This window comes from Somniosus microcephalus, chromosome 4 (assembly GCF_052327205.1).
Source record: "Somniosus microcephalus isolate GS21.2 chromosome 4, FLI_Smic_1.0, whole genome shotgun sequence".
NCBI classification, from domain to species: domain Eukaryota; kingdom Metazoa; phylum Chordata; class Chondrichthyes; order Squaliformes; family Somniosidae; genus Somniosus; species Somniosus microcephalus.
In genome coordinates, this window is record NC_140990.1 from 132,556,965 (window position 1) to 132,570,983 (window position 14,019).

The following is a 14,019-nucleotide window of genomic DNA, read 5'->3' on the forward strand; positions in this document are numbered from 1 at the left end:
TGCCACTTTCCCAGTGATCCTGGATGTTCTTTGATGCGCCCTACTATTACATTTTTACATATACTAAAGCTGTATGATCTTATTATAGTTAGCAGAATTCTTAGTCCGGGAGTTATCGGTTTGAAGCGCCACTCCAGGACATTAGTCATAGTCCAGGTTGACACTCGGAAGTATTGAGGAAGCGCTGCATTGCGCACCCTGTGGTTCTCCCACGAGATGTATAACCGATGTCCCTGTTAGGAGATTGGGATGGAAATTCCGGATCGTATTGGACTATTGAAGAAGGACGGGCCGATCTCCTGATGCTCTGGACAATATTATTTTCTCAACAAGTGCCGTCATTTCCACACCAACTGGTTAATGGTCTCCCTGCTGTTTGTGGGGCCTGACTCATACAGACTGGCTGCTGTGTCTGTCAATGTGAAGCGGTTCTAATATATTGAGAGAACTGTCAGGGGGGTCACATCTATTCAGGGCTCCACAATCCTTGTTTCATGGGTTGTAGTGTTTATTTTAAATTTGTTTTGCATTTTATTCCATTTGCTGCTCTGTGAATTGTGTGGTTTTTAATTCATTACCGTACTTCTGTATGTAGTACTTGTTGCCTTATTGTATTCGTCACTACACGATCTACTATTTTTATTAGTATTTGACATTTCCATTTTTGTCATACATTTTGTTTCCCTCTGATTCTAAATATATCTCCGTTCACCCGTGGTCTCTGGCCTATATCAGTTCCCCTGTTTCCATTTATCAAAGTTGAGAACTTTATATAATTGCGACCTGTATATTACTTCTCCTGAGAATGTATATTGTATCTTCTCTTCTCTCCGTCTCTTTACAGTTAATTTAGTGGCGATTGTGATCCTGTCCCGAGGAAGGTGTGGTCTCTCCAGATGTATCACTCGGTACCTGGTGTCCATGGCCGTGACAGATCTCCTGGTCATTATCACCGCTGTGATATTAAACCGGATCCCCAGCATTTTTTTTCCAGGTAGTTTCTTGGCCATCACTCCCGTCTGCAGTGTCAGCATTGCGTTAATTTACGCAGCCAGAGACAGTTCTGTCTGGTTAACGGTCTCTTTCACCTTTGATCGTTTTGTGGCCATTTGTTGCCAGGAGTTGAAAACAAAATATTGCACCGAGAAAACGGCTGCCGTGGTTATAGGGACGGTCTGTGCGCTGGGCTGTTTAATCAATATCCCCTGGTACTTTTTCCACGAACCCATCATCATAATTGACAATGTTCCGTGGTTTTGCAAATTGAGGGAAGTCCGTATTACATCAGCCATATGGGAAGCTTTTCATTGGAGTGACCGTATATTAACCCCTTGTCTCCCGTTCCTCCTGATATTGCTGCTCAATGCTCTGACGGTCAGACACATTCTAGCGGCCAATAGAGCCCGCAGGAGACTCCGGGCCCACAGCAATGGAGAGATTCAGAGCGACCCAGAGATGGAGAGCCGGAGAAAGTCCATCGTTTTACTCTTCGCCATCTCGGGAAGTTTCATCCTGCTGTGGATGGCATATGTTGTACACTTCTTTCTTGAGCGATTTATAAAAGATTATAAAATTCAAGGTTTCAACGATCCCAAATTTATTCTGCTTGAAAGTGCTAATATGCTTCAGCTTTTAAGCTGCTGCCCAAACACATTTATTTATGCAGTGACTCAGAGCAAATTCAGGGAAGAGTTAAAGAATATGGTGAAATATCCGCTGAATCTAATAGGTAAATTAGTTCACTAATTACCAGAATAGATTCCAGCAATAATTATGCCTCATATGAATAACCTCAACATGCTTTACATTTGGAAAACTAAGATTTCTCTTGTCCCATAGCAATGAATTGGAAACAATTTATTACCATAAAGATAAGATTCAAAAAGTAGAATCCGTGGCGTAGTGAAGTAGAATGGGGCCGGTGACCTTATATCCCACTTTACTGACAGCAGACTTTCCTGTAGCAGAGTAACAAACATCCCATTTTACTCACAGGTGATCCTCCTGTACCAGAGACACAAACATCCCAACTTACTGTCAGGTGACCTTCCATTACCAGAGACACAAACATCAAAATTTATGACAGGTGACACTTCTCTAACAGAGACAGAAACATCACAATTTACTGACAGGTGACCCTTCCTGTACCAGAGACACAAACATCCCAATTTACTGACAGGTGACCTTCCTGTGCCAGAGACACAAACATCCCAATTTACCGCACAGAATCTGGTCGTGGCTTTGCATTCTAGGATATTTCAAATTTCTCAGCCACTTGACAAGAATTTTGTAGTCGCTGGGCCTTCAGTTTCCCTGCTATAGGCGGGATCTTCTTGAAAATGCGAAGTCCAAGTCTGGCCATAGCTGGCCTCCGTTTGACCCTATGAATGTGGTGGGGATTTTGAGTTGCAAACAATGAATGGTTGTTTATTAATTCTGGAATAAAACTTTAAGTTCTCTCTTGTGTAATTAATCTTGTGTACGTTTTTTTTGAGGCGTCCATTGATTTGTTCTCAGTGAAGCAACATAGTTCATAACTGATGAATATTCTCTCTGAGCGGGGTTTTTATTGAAATGATAGAGTGAATTACCGACTAGAGAGAATCTTCATCATGTTATTGCCGATGGCCCCTCACATGGTAAGCAGAGGAATTCCCACCTTCTTCCAAATTATGCGCAATAACTCACCATTTAAAATAGTTGCAACTCTTGAGGAATAGATACATTTTGGTCCTATGCTTGTGTACAACCTCCTCAATTTCTAATCCTACTGCTGCACGATCTGGTGGACAGGGGGAAATCCGCAGAGAGCCAATCTCTGTATTTCTGCACCTGAAATTGCATTGTGGCACCAGTCACTCACACGATCAAGATTAGCAACCCCACTTGATTTTCCCTCCTTCAGCTTAAAGATTGCTCTCGCCAATTTTAACAATCCCACCACATCACAGTACACTCGCATTGTTTCCTATGGCTTAGCTATAGGCTCAGTAAAGCAACTGAACGTGGGGAGAGACTGATGATTATTGTTTATGGGCAAATTAAACAATATTACATAGATTATTAACATGCATTATGCATTATACTTTACAATCCCTTGCTGTGTCCTGTGAAAGACAAATGGCCCTGGTGACAGACTCCTAATGATCCATCTCATGTACACTGTAAAAGAACTTAACCTAGAATTTGGTCGCGTGCGGTGGCGCAAATCTGACGGTATTGGATCGGACTCCCATTATCGAAGCGCCTGATATTCTTCCCCATTGCTGTCAATGGAGCTGAACATCAGACGCCACCTACAATGGGCGGCAGCTCCGATACCGCCCATTTTGCGCCACTGCCTGAGCTAGATTTCTAGTCCCCTGGGGACAAGTCACTTCAGAAAAACTTCCCTTTTCTTGTAAGAGACAAGGGTTCCTAGGGACAGACGCCTACGAAGCCATCTCATTCTCCTGTAAAAGGAAAAGGCTCCCGCGGACAGAGCCACCTCACTTACCTTCTAATAGCAAGAGTTCCAAGGGACAGATCGCTACATCTCATTTATTCTATAACAGTCAGGAATTCCTGGGGACAGATCGATACATACACATCTCCCTTATCATGTAACAGACAAGTGTTCCTGTGGAAAGAGCCACCTCCCTTATCCTGTAAAAGACAAGTGTTCCTGGGGACAGGCCTGTAAAAACCCATCTTCCTTACCCTGTAACAGACAACGGTTCTTCGGGAGAGACCACTACAGATCCATTTCCATTATCCTGTAACAGACAAGAGTTCCTGGCGACAGACACATCTCACTTATTTTGTAAGAGACAAGTGTTCCTGGGTACAGACCCATCTGCCTTAACTTGTGAGAGACAAGTGTTCCTGGGTAGAGACCCATCTCCCGTATCTTGTAATAGAGAAGGGTTCCTGGGTACAGACCGATCTCTTTCATCTTGTAACAGACCAGGATTCTTGGGTACAGACCCCTGCAGACCTCTTTCCCTTATCCTGTGCCTACACCTCCTTTAAAATTGAACCATTTTGTTTGTAGTGCTTCTCCTTATTCTTTCTTCAAAAACACGTCACGTTATGTTGACTGCACAAAATTTCATCTGCCATATATCTGCCCATTTCAGCAGTGTGTCTATCTCCCCCTGACATTTGCTACTATATTTGTCATTGTTCACGACATTTCTGAGTAATATGTCATTAGCAAACCTTAAAAATATAGCACGTGTATCCAGGTCCAGGTCATTAATATATATCAAAATGAGAAATGTTCCTAATTCCCACCCAATGTGGACACCAGTGTATACTCTCCTCCAGTCTGGAAAAACAAACATTCACCGTGACTCTCTGCTTTCTGGTTCGTAGACTTTTTCGCATCCATGCTGCCATTGTCCTTTAATCCAATGGGCTTTAGTTTTACTAACAAATCTATTGTGTGGCATTTTGTCAAACACGCATCGGCCGCCCGTTATGCACAATGCCTGATATTCCGCTCCATAGCAGCCAATCGAATTGATTATCAGGCACTGCGTATAACGTATGGCCGATCCAATAGTGCCGATCTTGTGCCACTGGCCGAGACGAATTTCTAGGCTCAGAAGTTTCCCCACCACCGACGTCAGGCTCACTGGCTTCTAGTTAACGGGTTTATCTCTCCCATTTTTTTGAACAGTGGTGTAACATTTGCGTCACCCTAGTCCTCTGGCATCACAAGAGAATGTAAAGATTGTCGGGGTTATTTTGCACAAAGGGTGAAAACAGGCGCTAAATAGGTGCTGTGCTAATTTGAAATGACTATTTTAAAGTCTGGATTTTGTACGCAATTTTCGGGCTAATTGATGATTATTGTTTCTGATGAATGTAAACCGTGATTATGCTCATTGGGTCATGGTGGAATCGGTGGTCTTTTTATCATGATCTTCATGGGGAAGAGATTGAACGGATTGAGTGCAGATGGTGGACTTCCTGATGGACCCTAAGTCGTGGAAGATACCTCATGTTGGCACAGTGCTCCAGAGTCTGATGGTGGAGCTCGTCTCTCAAAAGTGCAGTTCAATTAGACGGCAGCGAGCGTCACTCCCAAGTGCGGCTCTTCTACCAGGGAGCCTCTGGTGGTTCCCCTGGTCGTCCACCTCCTCCTCTCTTCCTCCTCCTCTTCTGCCTCCTCCTCCTGTTGTGGCTCCTGCGATTGACCCTCTGGCACAATTGCTAGTGGTAACGGCTGATCTGTCATGCTCTCGAGATTGTGGAGCTTGCAGTAAATCACAAAGAATGAAGGCACCTTCTTGGCCGAGTACTGCAGGGCACCTCCTGACCGGTCAAGGCATCTAAACCTCTGCCTGAGGAACCCAATGGTCTGCTCAATGATATTCCTGGTGGCTGAGTGACTGTCATTGTATGAGTGCTCTGCTGGTGTCTGGGAGTTTTTCATGGGCCTCATGAACATTGGCACCAGAGGCTATCCCTTATCACCTATTAGCCTGCCATGCACATTGCGTTGTGGCTCAAAGATCTGTGGGGCAGATGACTGTCTCATTACAAATGCATCGTGGCAGCTCCCTGGATTGCAGGATTTCACCAGCCAGATGCACTGCCAGTGGTCGCAGATAAGCTGGACATTGAGGGAATGGAATCCCTGCCTGCTGCTGAATAGCTCCGAGTTTAAAGAAGGTGTTCGCAAAGCCACATGTGCACAGCAAATGCTCCCTGGGCCATGGGGAACCGGGCAATCCTATCGAATCCTACTGTTTTCAGCATCTTGTCTTCTTTTGTAATAGAGAATTATTCTGTTCATTCCTCAGGGCGTATTGAGCTGCAGAGACATCACTTTGCACTGAGGATTGTGAGATATGGCTTATATCACCTGTGGCAGCCTGGAAGGTCCCAGTAGCATAAACGTTAAGTACTACTGTGACCTTGACTGCCACAGACAATGCCGTCCTGTCTGTGCTGCGCCGTCTGAGTCTTCCTTCCAAGAGGCCACAGATCTCGATAATGTCTACTTGGTAAAGTGCAGCCTCCTCATGCACTGGGCGTGGGTCATGTGAATGTAAGAGCTCTGCTCCCTGAATACCCTGGGTGGATGGGTCCTCCTGCAGAGACCCCTGCTTGCCCTCCTGTTCCTTATGCCCCACTCTCCTGTTGCATCTGGTGCTGCTCTGCCTAGCCTCATCTACTCCTCCAAAGCTTCGTGCAGAGAAAGGTAGCCCATATCAAGATGCACATGACCAACCACTCCTTTTCTCCTGGTGGCTCCTGTAAGGTGTCCAGTAAGATAGAGTGGCACAGCACTCACTCATTTTATAAGTCCTGAGAGAATACCTGGGAAATACATTGATAGCGTGTTGGAGAAGTCTTGACAAAGAATCACAGAAAGTCTCCCAATGTGTCTCAGAACTCCTCTTCAAACGCAGTGTAGTCAGTCGATCTCAATTAGCAAATGAACACTGACAGTTGAGCATGGCTTTAAGTAGCACTCGAAATACTCAGCAAAGACATGTTTACTCTTGCTCAGCTTGTCGGTGTTAGGAGAAGTCGTTAAATTAAACATTATCCCCAATATGGCGAGCAGCCGCCTTTATGAGCGCAAGAAGGCAATTTAGTTGTCAAGTAACCACTTACCGATCCTCTAGGTCTGCAGACTTTGGCACGGTTGATGACACCATCCTCCACACAGCCTCTCCACCGTCGTTCAGCTGGGTGGGAATGCCCTAACCTGATTCCATTCTTATCTGTCCAGGCATAGCCAGAGAATCTCCTGCAATGGCTTCTCTTCCCACTCCTGCACAATTACCTCTGGCCTCCCGAGGGATCTATTCGTGACTCCTTCCTATTTCACATCTACATTCGGCCCTTCAGCAATATCACCCAAAACACATCAGGTTCTACATGCACGGTGATGACACTCAGCTCAACCTGATCACCAACTATCGCGACACCTGAACTGTCTCTAAATTGACAAACTGCTTGTCCGACAATGAGAAATGAATGACCAGCAATTCAATCCAACTAAATATTAGGAAGGCCGCAGCCATTGTCTATGGTCCCCACCACAAACTCCGTTGCCCAGCCACCGAGTCCAGCCCTTTCCCTGGCAACTGTCTGAGGCTGAACAAGACCGTTCACAACCTTGGTGTCGTATTTGACCTCTTGATGAGCTTCCAACTCCATAGCCTGTCCATCACCAAGACCGCCTACTTCCACCTCCATAACATTACCCTTCTCCACCCTTGCCGCAGTTCTCCTTTTGCTTAATTCCTCATTCATGACTTTATGTCTAGATTTGACTATTCCAGTGCTCTCCTAGCCGACCTCCCACCTACCATCCTCCACAAACTTCAGCTCATTCAAGACTCCGCTACGCGTGCCCTAACTCGCAGCAAGTCCCGTTCCCCCATCAACCCTGTGCTCACTGACCTACACTGGCTCCCGCTTAAGCAATGCCTCGACTTTAACGTTCTGATCCTTGTTTTGTAATCACTCCATGGCCTCCACCCTCCCTATTTCTGTAATCTCCTCCAGCCCCGCAACCCTGCGAGATCCCTGCATCCCTCCAATTCTGGATTCTTGAGCATCCCCGATTTTCACCTCTCCATTATTGGCGGTCCTGCCTTCATCTGCCTAGGCCCTAAACTCTGGCATTCCCTCCCTAAATCTCACCACCTGTCTACCACTCTTTCATCCTTTAAGAGGCTCCTTAAAACCTACCTTTCGATCAAGCTTTTGGTCATCTGTCCTAGTATCACCTTATGTGACTCGGTCTCAATTTTTGCTTGAGAAAGCTCCAGTGAAGCGCCTTGTGACATTTTAATATATTACAGACACAATATAAAAGTAAGTTGTTGTTTTTATTGTTGTGAGATTACATTTTGTATTGTGTGGCTGCACCGTGTATTGTGCCAGTTTAACAACGGCAGCGTGTGACTGTCGCTGTTATTCTGATTCTCGTTTGGCCTAGATGTCACAGAGCTATGGTGGGTTGCGCCTCATGGAGGCGATGCTCCTTTCCTGCCTCAGCAAAAGCAACATTCCAGATGAGTCAGCCCACCTTCGTTTTGCCGAAAATACTAGGAAATTAATTTCGAAACTTCCCTGGGCCGCATGAGACCTGCAGCCTCGATAGTCGTATTCCAAGATTCGAAACAACATTGGACAGCCTCCCACAATGAACATGGGAAGTAACTGCCGAATATGTTTGTTCAAATAACTGTAAATAATTGTGTGGCCTAATAGTCTCCCTGTTGATTTCCAACATGTATAAATCAGGGACCCTTTGAGCCTGTCACAGAGAATCTGTGTGGACCGACTGTGTCCAGCACCAGGAGAGACCATCGCTTGTCATAGAAAATGCACGGCCGATTCACTAGTCTAGTTTATGCCATTTACTATCCTATTCTCACAGCCACTGGAGTTCCGGGCAAGTCATTGCATGAAATCATTAATTATGAAATTACTGTTTAATGAAGTTACTGTTGTTACAGACAATTAAAAACGTGGCATATTCCTCTCCAGGTGTTTGTTAACAAGTCACTTCGTCAGGGTTGTCCTAATTTTCCATTTTCTGAAATATAGTTTGTGTTTTACACAATCCGCAATCGTAGAGTCTCGGACACAAACAGTACTCTGCGACTATTCCTCAGCACAAGCCTTGTGTCCAGGGTTTCATTCTGGTTACCCTCTTTTTATTGGTATTTGCCATACTCCGCTAATTTTGGCCTTTAACTTGAATTGTTGTCTAAGGTGCCCAGGTCGGCTTTTGGTGGGTTTGCTGATGGAAAGGATGATGGGCTTTATAGTGAAAGACATGAAGTTATAAACTAAATAATGACAACATTTTGTAAACCAATGCGGAGATCTGAGGAGAACAATCACAGGTAGCAGATACGATAGCAAAATACTGCGGATGCTGGAAATCTGAAATAACAACAGCAAAAGCTACAACACCTCAGCAGACCAGGCAACATCCGTGGAGAGAGAAACAGAGTGAACGTTTCAGGTCGAAACCCTTCGTCAGAACTGAGAAAAAAGCAGGAAATGAAACCGATGAAAAAGCAAGTTGGGTGCTGGGAAATGGGGGAGGGGATGAAAGAACAAAAGGGAAGGTTTGTGAGAAGTAAAGAGACATTAAGAGATATTCAAGGCGAGACGAGATGGTAATAGGACAGATTAAGAAATAAAAGATGGCTCTAGATGAAGTGTGAAATGCGCTGGCAGAATGAAAGACAGCTGCCATGTGGGAGAGAAGAAAAAAAAAAGGCAGAAACTAAAAGTGTGGATAAAAATATATAAATATGATAGGGGCCGTGGTTATGATCTGAAATTGTTGAACTCGATATTGAGTCCGGAAGGCTGTAAAGTGCCCAAACGGAAGATGAGGTGCTGTTCCTCGAGCTTACGGTGAGCTTCCGTGGAACAATGCAATAGCCCAAGGACGGTGAGGTTTGAGTGGGAATGGGGCGGTGAATTAAAATGATAGGTGACCGGTAGCTCAGGGTCACCCTTACGGACTGAATGGAGGTGTTCCTCAAAGCAGTCACCCAATATGCATTTTGTCTCCCCAATGTAGAAGAGACCACATCGTGAGCAGCGAACACAGTATATTAGATTGCAAGAAGTACAAATAAATCACAGATGCTGCTTATTAAGTGAAGTAATTAAATTTAGTTCCTACCTCAATCATTAGATTTATCGACAAATTTAACTGGTGCCTTGCTCTTCGGCCTTAGCGCCTTAAGGGAGTTGTGTAGCGCCTGATTTAGCGCTCCAATCACCTCCAGAGGCGATAAAAGCCAAGTTTGCTGTCAGAGGTGATAATTAGCGCTAGGCGCTAAATTTTGCGCACGGCCGATAGCGGCACCCCAAACAAGGCTATACCGAATTTTCCCCCTATGACTCTGTAACCAGAACGAAGGAACTTAACCTGCTGCAGAAAGTATACGGGCCGGTTTAATCTACGAAGGTTTTGGGTGACAATTACTCACATTTAACAGCAGATCGCTCAAGTGCAACTGGGAAAAACACCATCGGAACGGGAGCAGGCCATTCAGACCCACGAGCCTCTTCCACCATTCAGTTAGATCATGGTTGATCTGTAGCTGAGCTCCATTTATTCATCTTGATTTCATATCCTTGCCTAACAAAAATACCCTAGCCGAACAAAATTCTATCAATCTGTTTTTGAATTTTTCAATTGAACCCCAGCCTCAACAGCTTTTATTCAGGAGAGAGTTCCAGTCTTTGAATCATTGAATCATGCAGCACAGAAGGAAGCCATTCGGCCCATCGTGCCCGTGTCGCCTCATTGAAGGAATTATCCAAATAGTCCCACCCCCTGTTTTTCCCCATTGACCTGAAAATGTTTTCTTTAAAAGAATATATCCAACTTTCGTGAAATTTACTATTGAATCTGCTCCCATCTGCCTTTCATGCAGTGCATTCCAGATCATTTAATCTCACTGATTAAAATAATGTCTCCTCATCTCCCCTCTGGCTTTTTGGCATTTATCGTAACTTCTACTATCTGAAAACATATATTTTAACATCATTTTTTTCGGAAAGAGACAGACACGGAGGAGGGTGTGGTTTTGCGCTTGAGAAACTGAATTCAGTTTTGTGTTCAGAAGCCTTGAGAAGGCTTGTAGTGCAAGACATCAGAAATGTCGCAATAAAGTAGGACAGGAAAGGAGCTGAATAAGGAATTGGCCTTTGGGTGCCCTCAGAATCGCTATTTAATATCCTGCAATTGGTGTGAGGAAGGGAAACTGTGATGAAAGGGTCAGCTGGTCTGGCGGCAAATTGGTTCCAAAGTGAAAAGGAAATTGTAATCTATGTGTGACATTCAGATATTTAAAGAAGAGAACGTCACACACAGATCAGCATTAGTCAGAACAGGCAAACAACACGTGTTCAGCTCCCTGAGCACAGGGTGACCAAAGTCTAAATCTTTCTCTCTTTATTTCTTCCTTCTTTTCTTCCATCCTCAGTAATTCTTTAACACGTACTGTGTAGCGAAAGGTAACATTCAAATGTTGCAGCCAAGCTGTATCTCGATACCTGCTGTGTTATTTTGCAGACTCTCCCTGTGACTATTGCATTGTGTGTTCCTGCACACACTGGTAAACCGCAGTGTCTCTGAATTTTACACCTGTGATTACCAGTTTAATTTGCCGCTTTACACGATGGATGTTAATGGAGAATCTGCCTGCCGTGTATTCGGTATCGAACGCTGCGATGAGCCACACTGGCATTTGCCGTGCTCGCTGTACGAACCAATGCATGTAAGTGGTTGTGACATCTTCATAGTTACACCAAATCGTTACATTTGCTCCTTCATCAGACGCTGACGACAGAGTGTACGGTTTGAAATCAGCTTCACACGCCAGACCTGTAAGACAAATGAATAAAGTCAATGATCATTCCAAGTCTACGATTGGATTTTCTTTCTGAATTTCCGACAAGCATTGTATGGAAAACCTACACCATGTAAAAATGAAAAACAGAAATGGACGACGTGCTTTCAATGTTCTAATCATATCTCAGAATAAATGGAACACAAAAGTGAAATAAAAGCTGAAACTGTGTAACATTACAGCGCTGAACCAGCGGTCAATCGATTTCAGTGCCAAGGGCCTTATGCCTCGTTTCCAACTTCAGAATGCAAATTTAAATATGCAATTATCTTGCCTGCTGCTGACACGTCACTGGTGACCTTGGTAATGGCCCCTCATTGTGTGCAGAAGTCAACGGCCCAGCATGAAGGGATTACACCTAACCGAGGATAAAAAATGTGTAAAATGGCTCCGGAAGAACTGATTGGGGATTAACTGGAAAGGCGATCCTATGAAATCCAGCAGCTGTGCTGGAGACTGTCGGGCAGTTTAGGCCTACACTATAGCAATGGTGCTGAGGTCATAGAGAGGGTACGGCTGGAGTCACTAAGATAGGCCTGGCGTGTGGAAATACATGGAGGCAGAAACACTTGAAAATTGAGGTTGTATTTATAAGTAGAAGTGTTTAACACAGAGGGCTGTGAGGCTTTGGAATGTACTACCAGAGTCAGAGATTGAAGCAGAGGCCATGTCAGCACTGAAGACGAGTGGACTGTGCTAACAGAGTCAGAGATTGAAGCAGAGGCCATGTCAGCACTGAAGACGAGTGGACTGTACTACCAGAGTCAGAGATTGAAGCAAAGGCCATATCAGCACTGGAGACGAGCGTAGATTGTTGGTGGAATCACAGGGAATGAAGGGAGCGCAGAACAGGGCGGGGCTGTGAGCTTAGGACAGCCGCTCATGTGGACGTTCAACAACAACACTGACTGGTTGGGCCCAACAGCCTCTTTCAATGCAGCAATTTCTATGAACATTCTTGGATGTCGACAATGCATCAGCTGAGAAATGACACTCTATGATATTGGGACACAAAACATTAAAATTCAATAGGTAATTATTCATAGAAACATAGAAGATAGGAGCAGGAGTAGGCCATTCGGCCCCTCGAGCCTGCTCTGCCATTCGATGAGATCATGGCTGATCATTCAAACTCAGTACCCTGTACCTGCCTTCTCCCTATATCCCTTGATACCTTTAGCTCTAAGAAATATATCTAACTCCTTCTTGAATATATTTAAAGACCTGGCCTCAACCGCCTTCTGTGGTAGAGAATTCCACAGGTTCGCCACTCTCTGGGTGAAGAAATTCTTCCTCATCTCTGTCCTAAATGGCTTACCCCTTATCTTTCGACTATGACCCCTGGTTCTGGACTTTCCGACCATCGGGAACATTCTTCCTGCATCTAGTTTGTCCAGACCTGTCAGAATTTTATAAGTTTCGCTGAGATCCCCTCTCATTCTTCTAAACTCCAGCGAGTATAAGCCCAATCGACCCAATCTCTCCTCATACGTCATTCCTGCCATCCCAGGGATCAGCCTTGTGAATCTTCGCTGAACTCTTTCCATGGCAAGAAAATCCTTCCTCAGATAAGGCGACCAAATCTGCACACAGTACTCAAGGTGTGGTCTCACCAAGGCCCTGTACAACTGCAGCAGGACATCTTTGCTCCTGTACTCAAACCTTTTCACTATGAAGGTCAACATACCATTTGCCTTCTTCACTGCCAGCTGCACCTGCATGCTTACCTTCAGCGACTGGTGCACAAGGACACCCAGGTCTCGTTGCACTTCCCCTTCTCCCAATCTATTGCATTCAGATAATAGCCTGCCTTTCTGTTTTTGACACCAATGTGGATAACCTCGCATTTATCCACGTTAAATTGCACCTGCCACGCTTCTGTCCAATCACCCAACCTGTCCAAATCATCCTGGAGTCTCTCGGTATCCTCTTCGCAGCACACACGCCCACCGAGCTTTGTGTCATCTGCAAACTTGGAGATGTTACATCTAGTTCCCTTATCTCAATCTTTAATATATATTGTGAATAGCTGGGGTCCAAGGACTGATCCAAGCGGTACTCCACTAGTCACTGCCTACCACTCGGAAAAAGACGCATTCATTCCTACTCTCTGCTTTCTGTCGGCCAACCAGTTCTCTATCCAAGTCAATACCTTTTTACATAAGAACATAAGAACATAAGAAATAGGAGCAGGAGTAGGCCAATCGGCCCCTCGAGCCTGCTCCACCATTCAATAAGATCATGGCTGATCTGATCCTAACCTCAAATCTTCTATCACTCTACATCTATCCGCACCCATGTGATCTCCCGGGAGAGGCGAAAAACCAGATAAAAAACCGAATGTCCAATTTGGGAGAAAAAAATCTGGGAAATTCCTCTCCGACCCATCTAGGCGATCGAAACTCGTCCAGGAGATCACTTTGTCCCTATATTTTCTGCAGTATTCATTGATGGGATGTGGCCGTCGCTGGCTGGCTAGGCCTGCATTTTGTGCCCATCCCTAATTGCCCTTGAGAAGATGGTGGTGAGCTGCCTTCTTGACCTGCTGCAGTCCATATGGTGTAGGTACACCCACAATGCTGTTAGTAAGGGAGTTCCAGGATTTTGGCCCAGCGACAGT

The 14,019-nt window shown here is 44.9% G+C and overlaps 1 pseudogene; it reads right to left on the minus strand.

Moving 5' to 3' along the window:
- LOC147119785 (uncharacterized) overlaps positions 1–6,656 on the minus strand; it is a 56,900-nt pseudogene extending 50,244 nt beyond the window's left edge.
- Between the last annotated feature and the right edge of the window lie 7,363 nt (positions 6,657–14,019).